The 14,115-nt window shown below is 35.1% G+C and overlaps 1 long non-coding RNA gene across 1 annotated transcript; it reads left to right on the plus strand.

Moving 5' to 3' along the window:
* The first annotated feature begins 764 nt into the window (after window positions 1-764).
* Window positions 765-11,245, plus strand: LOC149796949 (uncharacterized). The gene is made up of 2 exons (XR_016421484.1): window positions 765-931; window positions 10,945-11,245. It is a non-coding gene; the product is annotated as an uncharacterized LOC149796949 (long non-coding RNA).
* The last annotated feature ends 2,870 nt before the right edge of the window (window positions 11,246-14,115 follow it).

The following is a 14,115-nucleotide window of genomic DNA, read 5'->3' on the forward strand; positions in this document are numbered from 1 at the left end:
TTGAAACAGGGTAATGTATTAACATGTTTAACTTGATATTGACTTATGATTTACATGCAAGTAAAGACGTTATGCCACAAATAAACACCATATTTTCCATATTGAGAATATTGCACTTGAGTATCCAGCGTTACATTTCTATACAGATTTAGACACCTACCTAAAGTTTCAGTTTGTGTTCAATACACATGGTGATATTGCAAACTGCCTAAATTGCTACCCAAACACATAACACAACTAATTAATCCTATTTCAAATTACTAAATATGTATACCTACCAATATCCTAACCTCTTCTTACTCATAGCCCGTGATATGTCCCTAATGAGCTTCATACATCAGACACCAAAAGAACACTCTTATGTATCCTACTGGGTTTGAATAATACCAATGCATGCCTTAAAGAGATTTTGATCTGCATTAACTAAGTGGTAACCAAATTCATGCTGAACTGGTGATACGGATTACATAGACCACTTAATGTGAATAAGGAACAAGTGTCAAAATTTATGTGAAATGGTTGAATCAGGAATAAGAAACTGGTTACTTATTCCTCATTGAATCAGAAAAAAGGATTAAGTAACCAATTTGATTTCAGTCACTCATTCTCCAACACGTCAGTTAGGTGCCCGGTTTAATCGATCGATAAGTGAATTTGCATGGAGGAGAGACTTTGAACGACTCGTTCAAACAGCGTTAAAATCAGGCTCGATCACAATGGCGAGTAAATTTACTAGCGCTTGCAGTGATTGGCTAAGCATGTTTGTGCGTATTCATGTGAAACAAATTAATCATTCAATCGGATAAATGCAAACGTAAAAGGAATGAGTCAGGATTTGATGTCCCTGTGAATGTTTGTGAAATATTGGCAGAGGCGGGAGAAAGGTATAGAGCGAAACTGCGTTAAACCGGTTAGAGTCAGTGATGCAAAGGTAGGCTCATTGACATCTTGATCATATTCGGTTAAAGCGATGCGATACAATTTCAATAGGGTGCTCCTAATAACTATAAAAATGGAAGTCATTACAATAGAAAATATTGTCTTCGAAATTTGGGTCATGATAACTAAGCAAACATGGCGGACTGATTATATATCAAAATGCTCGACTTATTCCTAAATTCCAGAAGAAGAAAAAACAAGCAAACAAATAGGGAAGACTAGGTTACAGTGAAGACACCTCAGTTGATATAATGCCTGAAGGAATTTCAAATGTGAGTTTTAAAAACTATTATCATTAATTTAAAAATTAGCATTTCGTTTGCTGGGATTTGCAAAGATTCACAGTCCCACAGACACAAACCTGCGATGGTGCCATCCAAAAATCGCATATATTACATCAAGGCTGCAACAATATAATGCAAACAAATATACATATTCCAATAGAGTTATGTATGTCTATTAAAGCACGAGCTTCATAGTTTATATGTTCATGAATGAACGAAAAGAAATAACACTTTAAAGGGAAATTAGGTTTGTAGATAGATTTATATGTATGGCGAAGTCACGGAAGAATACTGAAAACACTAATAGCATTGCAAATTGCATGTTCAATATATATTAGTCTTAGCTGAAAATATATAACTAGCTCCATCAACGTATTTTTCCACAAACAATAAAGCGAAAATCCATATTAAATATCATACAGCATACAACGGGATTTAAACCTGCATCTTTTAGATATTATTAATCGCCAAACCTCCTCTCTTCGTGATTTTAGTGGTAATGAATAGCATATGCTTGATTTGTTATACTTACTATTTGCAGATAAAAATTTACGAAATATAATCGATTTCATATTTTAGCAAGAAAACTATTTACGTGACGTCAGTCGAAGCTGACTATTCTTTTTTTTCTTCATTGTTTAATAAGACAGATCTCAACAAAGACAGAAACCAGTTCACTACAGACAGTAATTACAGAGGATTAAGTTTGTTGCAAAAATAAAATCGATAAACGAAAGAAAAATAAGTAAGACAAGTAAATCTGATTTTGTCATTTATTCACAATTTATTTTGGTTTATTGCACTGCTTGGTTTCACGTTACTCAAACTCAGTTTCCAGATCAATTCCTTTGATAATTACCCTTTGGCATAGCCTCGCCAAAAATAATCTAGAATCTACAGAAGTGTTCAGAGAATAGGCATAAAATTCAACAAACTATTAACAATTACGTTTAAATAATGGCTGTTTGGGACTAAAGTGATTAAATAATTTACATGGCTATCTCTACCAACATATTAACACTTAACATGACACAATTATTTAGGTTGTGCCGCCTAGGAGTATTAATAATATAATTTCTTTCAAACATTATTAGGACTCCAATAACTAGCAAGACTTACTGATCCTTGATTTTACCCTAGATCATATTGAAGAATTTCGAGAAAACAAAAAGGTGTGACCAATTATACCAAAGCTTTTACTATGGTCTTAGGTCTTATATTCCTCAAGGGAATGGCCTATGTAAATCTTCTGGACCCACACATTATCGTCAATAAGTACTGGCTGCCAAATTTCGTCTAACTTAATGTACCGACGCAATCTACCATTATTCTTCTAAATAGTTCCTCAAATGCAGGAATTTGTTGAAGATGAGCCTTAGGTAACATCTGTTTGCGGTTTACCACCACTTGACAATTATGACAAGATCTGCAGCATTTAGTAACATCACATTTAACATTCGTCTCATAAAAATGATTTAAGATACGCAAGTCTTTATAACTCATAAACGATTAGCTAAACGAGCTTCATAGGCTAGACTGAGACTGTCCTGTAGATATGATTAAGGAACAATAATTTGATAGCACAGTGACCACTCACCACAGCAGGTACCTCAGGTGGCCTCCAGTTCCTCATAAAGATCACAGTTTTCATAAAATAAGTTGGTACGTGCTTGGCTTCCGTTTCGCTAATACCTTTCTGAATCAAACAGGAGGTACCAAGATCTTATTCATATGAGACAAATAGTGATCGTTTTTTATCACCCTGATGATTAGAATTAAGATAATGGGTAGTAAAAGTAGTATCACTGTGATCGACGAATCTTGATTGATCGATAAAAGGAACAAATGTGACCTCATTAAAAGACTGACCAATAAATGTATCAGCTAGTGGAGTAGCATCCTAATCAAAATCATTCTCAATAGATTTATTTGTAATAGCTCTATTACCAGCACAAAGTGGATATAAACCAGGGATTTCAATTTCAGTGGGATTCAACTCTTTGATCCATACAAGGCTCGTTAGTTACAAAGGGATTAACCAGATCCTTATCATCAGCTAGGTAATGACTAATGAAAAAGCACCCTCTAGGGGCAAAGAAGTCCGATGATCACGGGTCATGAGATTATGTCTGATGACATATCACCAAAATGGAAAGGAACATTAACACATATACACTCTGCTCACTGAATAAGAAGACTTTCGCTAGAAGATGACTTTTCAGGACAAAATATCAAAGTACTTGAAAATAAAAGACTCTGAAAAGCTTCTGTGTCTATTAGTATTTTAACAAGGATATGTTTGGCATATTCACCAACACGTGATGCAGAATATTTTTCATCATTAATGGTTTATACTTTTCCATGACAAAATCATGCTGGGGTTAGTTAGACCCAACAAATATATTTCTTTCAACAGATGACCAAGACATTCACATCTTAGAAAAGAGAGCGTCTGCAATAGCTCCGTCTTTATTCAACTTGTACGAATCAGAAATAATGTGTCATTTCTTCTTCAGTTTATGCACGTAGGAAGAAACGATAATTTCTGATCAGTTTTTTTAGCAGTTTTTTTCTTAACAGTTGCGTCAGTTTGAGATTTGGATGTTGTTGTTGTTGGGTTTAACGCCATTTTTCAGCACACGATATGCTATGCATGGCGGCCATTGTTAATCGTGGAGAAAGAACCCGGGAAAACCCAGGGTAGAACCACCGACTCACGAGAAGCTACTGGCAAGCTTTCTCACATACCCACATTGGCCGATTCCTAGACTCGAACCCACGCAGACAGAGGTGAGATGGCAGGAATCAGTAACAGAGAGTGATTTAGACCACTCGGCCACTCGGGGCCTCTTCAGATTTGGAAGTACTAAGACAATCAAGAAGTGAGACTGAATTTTTGATGTCGCGGATACTGCTGTGACAGGATTTAGTTACAAATGAAATTTTGTGAGTCAAAGCATATTCATCATCTGTGCTAGCATAACTTTCTAGAGTTTCAACCTTTTCTCATCAAGGTAGGTCTTAAGGTGACTATTGAAGGAATAAATACGAGCTGTTTCAGGTTATTATAATCTTTGTCAAACTTTTCACTGTACACCATGGAAACACCATCATCCTGAATAGTTTCTTGCAGACATTTCTTAACCTTTAAGGATATGTCTCAGGCACCAAATCAAAACCCTCCATTCCTTGACCACATTAGAATTATCAACTTCTTCTGCTGAAAGTGAATTGTTGACTTCAAATGCTTTGCCAATAAGTACAGTTTGTAACACCACAATACAATAATGCAATGCTTCCTTGGCCATTTCACATTTTTAGCAATTTTCTCGAAATTAGGAAAATATTTATCTAGCTCCTTTACTTTAAAAGTGGATACTGACCTAATATTTTGATAGCATAAAAAATGGAGTTTCAATAATCTCAATTTGCATTTCTCTCACTTCTTGTTACATCCCCTTCTCTTTCTTTTCTATTTGCGTTTGCACTACGTCGTTTTGCATTTGCACCAAACATGTACTTGTCCAGTTATATGCAAAGATGGATCAGTTGATTCAAACGTAGCATGCTTGATCAAGTTACGTAATTATTACCATGTCATTAGATTATTCACACATGCTAATAAAAAAAAATGTTTCTCCATCAGTATTGTAATCATATACCTGCCCATTTCAGGATAAATGTCTTGTTACAAATTTTCAGGCATTCAGATAAATTAAGAGAGAGAGAGAGAGAGGTCATTCTACAGTCACTCGGGTAAAATTAAATTTGATGTATTCTTATGTTACGTGTTTATTCTTGAATAAAGAGCAACACTAGAAAGAGTAAAAACAACTTTAAAAAATATAATAATTTATTTCTCTGGAAATATTCAGTAAAAATGAAAAAGTATGAACTTACGGTTTCAGAATCAAATCGAAAAATAATTAAAGAATAATCCTCGAATACAATTTTAGACGTCCTAATAACAAAATCTTCTAATGATTTCAAGTTCGAGTCTCGACGAAGAATCTAATATGGAAGACGATGACGTATGGTGTAACTTGTAGTGTTGAAGTCTACAGTTCCTTCCTGAAACAATAAATATCACTCTGGTTTCGGAAACCTTAATAATTTATTACAAAAGCTGTCCATGTTCAAGAATTAGCAAACGCATTTTCCAGGAAAAAAGAATTAATCCTTTTTAATCCAAGTAATTTGAAATAACTGCAAACGACACAACACCTTCCAGTGTAAAGAAAAAGACCAACAGAGAATATCTCTCCAAAAACAACGATTATATCGAATTCTTAAACGCAAAAGCGGGTTCACGTAATCATGGTCCAGAACTTCGTCAAAATTATTTACTTGTTAAAACTCACGTACACCCATTGTGGCCCTGACGATAACCAATCGTTTTACTTTAAGAAATAAAATTTAAAACATTGTTTCCATCTTAAGCCACGTAGTTTCATCATGACCTCGACAACAACCAATCATTTTAAAATAATAAAAAAAACTTATTTACCTGGTTGCTACTACTTTTGAATCAATGTCAGAATCTAGGTCAACACCTGGTGTGTACTAAACGAACAGTCAAGGTAAAACAATTTTCTGTGAAAAGTATCATCTCCAGTGAATAAATTTACATTGCAATAGCATGTAATAAAAAATACAAAAAATAAAAACTGAAAAACAAAATTAAATTGAAACAAATCTATATTAAATCAGATATAATTAAATCAAATATGCATAACAGTATTATGAGTGCATTAAACATTATTAATAGAAACAAAGCGATTAAACGTTTGAAAAATAAATTTCTAACTTATGTCCAAATCCTTCAAAGAAGGGTGCTAAGGGATCATCCATAAAAGACGTCCGCAAAGATGGGGGAAGGGTTATTTAAATGCGGACAACTGCGGACAAGCGGGAAAGGGTGTAAAGGACCTTGCGAACGTCCACATGCTAGTATCATTTGTTATGATATTCTGTGTTGAACAGTTGCTTTAGGGCTACTGCGTGTATTCCAGTACGTTTTGTGGACGTCCTTTATGGGTGATCCTTAAGTATAAATTATTTGTTAATTTAAGTTTGTACGATTCATGCCACAGAGTATCCGTTTACCTCATGCAAGCGCCTTTGGACGCCTGCCGTAAACATTAGCCATTTGGATCGGGTTTTCATAGCACCACCTTCGGGGAAAATCCCCTATTATATACTGTTAGATACTACATTCATTGCTGTGAATGACCATTACGTCAGATCAAGTGGTGTCTGTTTATGCTCTGGTCGAAATATGCTATTTAAAGTAACTGGGACGTATTCTCCTCTCTCCAAAATGGAGGTCGCGGATTTTGTTCAGTACTTACGGAGTTTTCACGATTACAATCACAACTATGAAAGCTTCAATAACTTAGGTAAATGTTCAGATAGTGATATAGGCAGCAATTAGTTTTTACAAATTTTAAATTCAGATGATTCAGGATGTGGACACAGACAAAGAACTTGTACATTTCGAGTATGAGAAATGGCAGCTACGGTTGGTCACGCGGCTTCACTGACTTGACGGTGAAGGAGTTCTCTCAAGATTTTAAAGCACATAAAAAATTCTTCAGTGAAAAATGATTACACAGCTATAACGTTCGGACTTTACTCTTAAAGTTTTGATACATAAATAGATGGGGACGTCCGCAGCAGGAGGTGGTGGTGTGGTGGTAAGCAGACAAGGGGAGGAGGTAGGAAAACAGGTGGTATCTGCGGATGTCCTTTATGGACAATCCCTAAATGTATTTGGATTTCTTGTAAAGAATAAAAGTTTCGATGCTAGAAAGAAAACGAGAAAGAAAGAATGAAGTTAAGGGTAATATAGATAGCGTATAAAGTACAGATTAAACATATCTAGGAAGAAAGAGAAATAAAAAGATAGAAAGAAATGAAGAGAAAAAGCAACATATTCAACGAATGTATATTCGTCAGCATATAGTCATCGACATCTTGCTTTATTGCTCGATGAAGTACCACAGAGAAACGCTAAATATTTTTATAAACAAGTTTTTTTCTTTTATGTTTTGAGTGGTACCATGAATAGGGTTTTACAAAAATCAGTTAGCTCTTGATCAATTTGTCACATTTACCCCAAGTAATCTAAAGCAGATGAAAGGACCGGTTATCATTATTGTTTACATACTTTCTAAACAATGCATTGTTGCAATCACTCTTATCTTCTCTATCTGTCTGTGTCTCTGTCTCTCTGTCACTGTTTGTATGTCTGTCTGTCTGTCAGTCTGTCAGTTTGTCTGACCCTCTCTCTCTCTCTCTCTTATATATATATATATATATATATATATATATATATATATATATATATATATATATATATATATATATATATATATATATATATATTACGTTAATGACTTTTAACGTGTCAGAGACTGAGAGTTATGGAAATGGAGATTTTTGCCAACCTGATTTTTCTCATGATTTTATAAAGTAAATAAGATATATTTTAGTCCTAATATTTCTTGCGAGCTTAATAACATCATGAAGCGAACTGGTTTACAATTTGGTCAAATTTCTATTAAGATTATTTGATGTTCCAGAACGCTATTGCGACATAAGTCAAGTGAAATGTGTATATAAGGATTTAGTAAACATCTTTTGTTTACATTCTTGTATAAATTCAGACTTTGGGGTCGGGATCTGTGATCAGAGTTTGTAGTTTTGTTTAGGTATAATTTGAGAGAAAATATGTATTTAAATTTTTCATTGTAATTACAAAGTGCTAATTGTCTGTTCCACTAAACCAATATGATAGATACATAGATTGATAGATGAATCTTGGCCGCGTATCCCCTCCTCTTTCCGGACACAAAACTATCATGCAGTCAGCAAATTATTCGCCAGTAAATGCTCTATCATCTATCACATTCAAATATTAATGAAGAAACGTTTAATACATAATACAAAATAAATGTTCGATTTGAAGTATATTGTACTAGACTAGACAGAAAACCCTTCTATATACCGATCACGTATTGTGGTCACAATGAAACGGTTATATAGCTGCCTAAACATCTTTATCCTGGGATAACAAAACAAATATAAGGGAAAAATCACAAAATTTAGAAATGCAAACCTAACTTTCCTATTGGGATGAAACAGTGGATAAATTTGCCGAAGCATGCAATAATGCGCCAACATTATGTGCTAAAAATGCGTTTTAATGATAAAGAAATCAGCTAACACCCAAACACTTCTTCAGTATTGAATTGTTGAGTTCTGAGAAAATTATTTTGTTTATTGAAAACGACTGATGTTATCTGAGACACAAATTCATTAATTTTTTTCTGCTCATCTTTAATTAAGATGTCTTATTTTGGTCCATTTGTCAGTAAAAGAACGTTTTTATAGAAAACTCAACAACATAAACTGCAGTGTCACATGACTTTTTACATCTCAGTCGTTTTTACAAGTCAGGTCTCTCCCTCTCTCAAGTATTAAAAGAGGAGAAAGTGGGCCTTAAATCATTTCCTTGGATCAAACGGACATTATCTTAGTAGAGCAATTGCCGACGTGGGACGGCTAACTCGCCCTCTAGCTGCAGACGAGATGGCAAGAACCATTCAAAGTTGTGTAATGCTGAAATGGTATTGCCCAACAAGTTTAGATCTATTTTATTTGGTTCTTAATATATATGTTTTGTCTTCGATGTTCTCCAATAAATTCGAAACCCAAATTTCTTCATACTTTTTCACAATTGCTAGCAAATATTATGTTAATTTTGTTATGGTTATTTTGTTATAGTTATTTTGTGTTTTCTTGGATATATATCCTCGAGATTTATCGGAAAACCCAAGTGTTCCTTTTATTATCATAAAAGGAATACGTACTTAGTCATATTTATAACTGACATTTTATCCTCTGTTTCTTCTGCATATGCAGACTTTGACCGATATTTTCATTCCATCACTTGAAACAAAACTATGCAAACAAACTGCATGGAAATGTTTACTAAAATGCACTTAAAATCAAAGTTCAAAGCAATACTTTTTCAGTCAGAGGTCAAGACTATTTGAACATGATTCAGTTCGATAGCCGTAAATTATTATTTTCATGCCGACTCAAGCACGCATAGGTCTTCAATAAGAGCATACTAAGGGTTTGACAATTTTGGCTTCAGGTAACATACGTCTTCAATCAATAAAGACTTTACGATTCAGGTACAGGATGGTATTTATCAAAACGTTTACGTTACGCACTCGTAATGTTTACTTGTCCTCTTGCACCTACGTTCAAAGTGTTTTATTACTCTATATAAGATTCTGTCGAAAATACTCTTACACTGAGAAAATGGAAAGGTATAATCAAGGTATGTTCTTGTATACAGTCTCAAACAATAGGTGCTGATGAGAGAAGAAAACGATCAGAGTTTGATATAAAATGTCAATCAGATATTTGAAGAAAAAATGAAAACTATTTTCCGTTAAATGTTTATATTGTTTATCTGTCTGTTTGTTACTCTATCAGCTTGACTTAAATACAGCCTTTATGTTTTTAGTTTATGTTCTACTTGATTTATGTAATAATTACTGTAAGATTCGCAAAACTTCATTGAAGTCAATTTATATACACATTGGGACTCGTCTATAGCCAGGATGATGGGCTCGATGGCGGTTTCATGCAAGTACAGGGCAATCGTAGACAGAACAGTGAATTAAAAACCACGACCTGACATCGATTACAATCATTCACGTTAATGAGGCAGCATATATATATGTTGTCTAAACACTTTCTTCAAAATTAGTATTTTGCTTTTTCGTTATGTTTCGTAAACATAATCCGATCCGTCATTCCAGACTTCGATTGCATTCCAGACAACTTCAATGTAGATCAACGGAACTTTAACACACGTCCATTATTTAGTTTTGAGAATTTTAATTTATTAGAATAAAGACTGAATAAGTAAACTACGGCTAAAATACAAAGACGTTAATTTGTTGAAAAGCGTCTATATGTGCTGATAAGTGTGTGTGTTATTCCTGAAAATTTCGTCTCTCGTTTCCCTCTCACACGCTACACAGGTAGTTAGATGTCTCACCCAACAAAATAAAACCAGTGGAAAAGTCTTACATTGTAAGACTAACTTAAACGCAACAGGATTATGTCGAGGAAGCAGAATATGGGACGTCGAAAATAAATATTTTGAAGTTAATGGGTTATTTGCTATAGAATTCCAGCATTAAATTGATAGAAATTAGTTTGGCCATTTCGTTTCCATGGTTGCTATCTGTTGAATGAGGTCGTAGGGGCATTTCTCGTATTCCCAACCATCCGCAATGGCCTGCACCAATTTGGTGATGGCATCCAAACTGTAGAGAAAATGGTTAAAATAGTTCATGAATATCACAGTGTGAATTTTTGTTTCAATATGTGTATGTGACAAAAAGAGAAAGTTTACCTCATTATACTGTTAATACTGGTGATATACAATACACTATTTTAATGTTTTCTTTACACATATAGAACATTCCATTAGGTAAGCATATTATATGAACTATTTATATGTGTGTTTGTATATATGTACAAGCTGTGATTACTAAAACCTAAATTATAATCATACTACACTCTATGTATATCTTCAGTACTGAACTCACTTTGTGAAGATTCTATTTTTCCACTCTTGATCAAAGCCTGCTTAGATTTCTAGCATGAAATCAGTTATTTTTATTGCTTTCAGGTACAAAGCCCATAATACAAAAGACGACTTTACTCAACAGTTCCAAGCTGGTTTCAGTAAACAAAACCTCAAGTCAACAAAGAGCTAGGAAGGCAAAGCATAGCTAGAGTAAGGGACGGTAGAAAAAGAACATTTTAGGAATGTTGTAATGACGAACTTGAAACAGAGTTCTTGTAATAATGAATACCAGGAAATGATAATTGAAACAGGGTGATGTATTAAAATTTTTAACTTGTTATTGACTTATGATTTACATGCAAGTAAAGACGTTATGACACAAATAAACACCATATTTTCCATATTCAGAAGTTTGCACTTGAGTATCCAACGTTACATTTCTATACAGGTTAAGAGACCTACCTGAAGTTCCAGTTTGTGTTCAATACACATGGTCCTATTGCAGACGGCGTAAAGTATTTGTATCATAGTGTAGTAGCAGTGACGGTGCAGGATTGGTTTTTATAACATTAATGCGAAATGTGAATATACGACAAATTGAATTTTGAAGAAAGTTTTCCGTGTATGACTCTGCTGACAAAAAAGTATTTAAGTTGAAATCTGAACCGTTTTCCAAAGTAATATACCACGATGCAGAAGAGAAACAGCGCAAGCACATGAAGAAATTAGTATTGGCTGTTGCCGAGTGTAAACAGCCCAACAGTATTGATGAACTGTACAACATATATTACGTTATTGGGTGCGTACGATAGTCTGACAAAATTTATGTTGGTATTGTATTCAGTGAGGGGTCATTTGAGGCTATTTACATGGACTCATTTTTTTAAAATAGCTTTATATCACCCTTTAATAGGCACATTTAGTTATTTGACAAGGCCCGATTTAAATGTTGTGTTGCTTTTGATGGACTCTACGGGTTGCACGTGTTTTTGTGTAAAATACCGCCGGAGGCTTATAAAGAGATACACAGCCGGCGACTGGAATAATCAATGGCTGCGAATCACCGATTCTCGAGATTGTATGACCCCCTTTTGAAATCAAGAGAATCAAATATCTTATCTGAGCTACACGTCACTTTAGAATGTTTACAAACACTTTATTCGATGTTCCAAACTTTGTATGCATGGTGTTGCAGTACTCAGCGATGTATCATTGAGTTTATCTGGGTTGATATGAACTTAAGACACATTCTTCATGAGTTAATGGATTTATTTTTTAAGGATTATTCAGGTAACGCACCGGTTTAATTGTTTACGCGCAATAAGATAAATTTTCATTCACATAATATATAAAGCTCTAAGGCATTGGTACGCAACAAATACAAAGGCATAATTCTTGGAAAATGCAACTCTTACGGCATATGCTAATGTGAATTCTGGAAAACACATATGCTAGTGTTACGTATTGATTACGTATATCTCTCATCATATCAACCGTTTCGTGGATGCAGTTGCACACCAATACCAGAGTGAGTCCCGCCAAGGTCAGTGATAAACGTATAAAACCTAGACAACATATATTTTGATCGGGCGATTCTGTCCTCGTTTTATCCAGCTAGTGACAACAACAAAAAACAAGCCCAAAATTACAGGCAACACCTGGACGAACTCGACTTTGGTAATATCGAATGTCCCGTGCAGGTTACTAAAATCACACTGAACAAATCTGAAACAGTTAACCCAGCTATTGCTGTTGATGTGCTCACATACAATAAAGATGTTTAGGCTCGGACGATTACAGTTCATCGATTCATTGCAGTTGATGAATTCGTCCTTGGACACTTAAGCGAACAATCTAATAGAACACTCATTTATTGATGCTGTCGAACCAACACAAACCTGCTGACGAGAAAAGGTGTATTCGCACGAGTACATACATGATAGACTGGGACAAATTTGCCGCCTAGCAAAGCTTTTTATTCATCAAAGTCACCTGAAAGCATCTCAGAAAAGAATACTGGCACGCAGTCAAGATAGTTCAGCATTTGACTGCAAAAACCTCGGCGACTATCATATGTATCTACGTACTGATATATTGTTCCTCGCTGATGTGCCTGAGAAATTTCGCGACACTAGCATGCACGTATAGAATCGCGATGCTGCACATTTATTTACGTCACCAGGTATGGCATGGGATGCATTGTTGCCCAAAACCAAAAGCTCACCGATATTATTTATCATCTGTTTCTTGACCTATCTCTTCCTACCGGGATTTCTATGTTGAGTCACATATATGCCCGCCAACAACCAAAACGTATGATCCCGCTGCTTCCTACAGTTCCATCATGTATCTTTATATGAATAAATATAAGGAAAAGGCAATGACGCAACCGATGCCTGTATGTGGACTTCAGTGGATTGATCCTGGACACACATTGACATGCAAGACCACATAAACGAATACAACATCAACAGTGACCACAGTGATCACTACTTATCCATTACGTGTTTGAACTCGAGTTGGTTTGCGGTACTTGTTTTTGCCCAACATCGTACACAATAAGAAGACATTATTGTATTGTATAATGTCTTATTCAGTAACCTCACGTAAAAGGAAATTCGTAGATGCTTTACGATATTTTTCGGTCATTGACTTATCTGCACAGGCCACACCTAAGCCGTCCTAGTGTGGTTGATGGAACTGGAAGTTCCGTATTTCCAAACTCATTGCGTGCACTGATCACTAGCCCTCCTGGATCAAGAAAAATCAAACACCCGATGACTATGTTTTACGATGACTGAAGTGTACGTGATTGCGCCATCGGCTGATGACCAACCATGTTATGATATTTTAAAACATTTTAAGAAAGCCTTGATTGATATAGCATCATTGTCCACCATCAATTATTTTTCATCATCGATGAAGCACCTACCGTTAACGATTTCGATGCTCATGAAGACAATCTTATAGTGTACGACGATGTGATGCATGAGCAATAAGTCCATCCGGCACACATATTTTCACGAGGCCTGCATAAAAATACAGACGTGATTTATGGGATTCACATTTTACTAACGTGATTCGTGACAACGGTAGCATGTTGATGATATTTAATGATATTGACGCGAATGGTCTTGGAAATATTTACTGGACCTGGTATGCAAACGCACACATGTGGATGAATTTCGTGAAATGTTTACGCGGATTACTAATGATCCGTATAGTTTTCTCACCATTTGTTTGACTGGAACTTAGAGATAAACACCGTGGGGA

The sequence above is a fragment of the Sinohyriopsis cumingii genome, chromosome 6, assembly GCF_028554795.1.
Source record: "Sinohyriopsis cumingii isolate HCF-2022 chromosome 6, ASM2855479v2, whole genome shotgun sequence".
Classification (NCBI taxonomy): Eukaryota; Metazoa; Mollusca; class Bivalvia; order Unionida; family Unionidae; genus Sinohyriopsis; species Sinohyriopsis cumingii.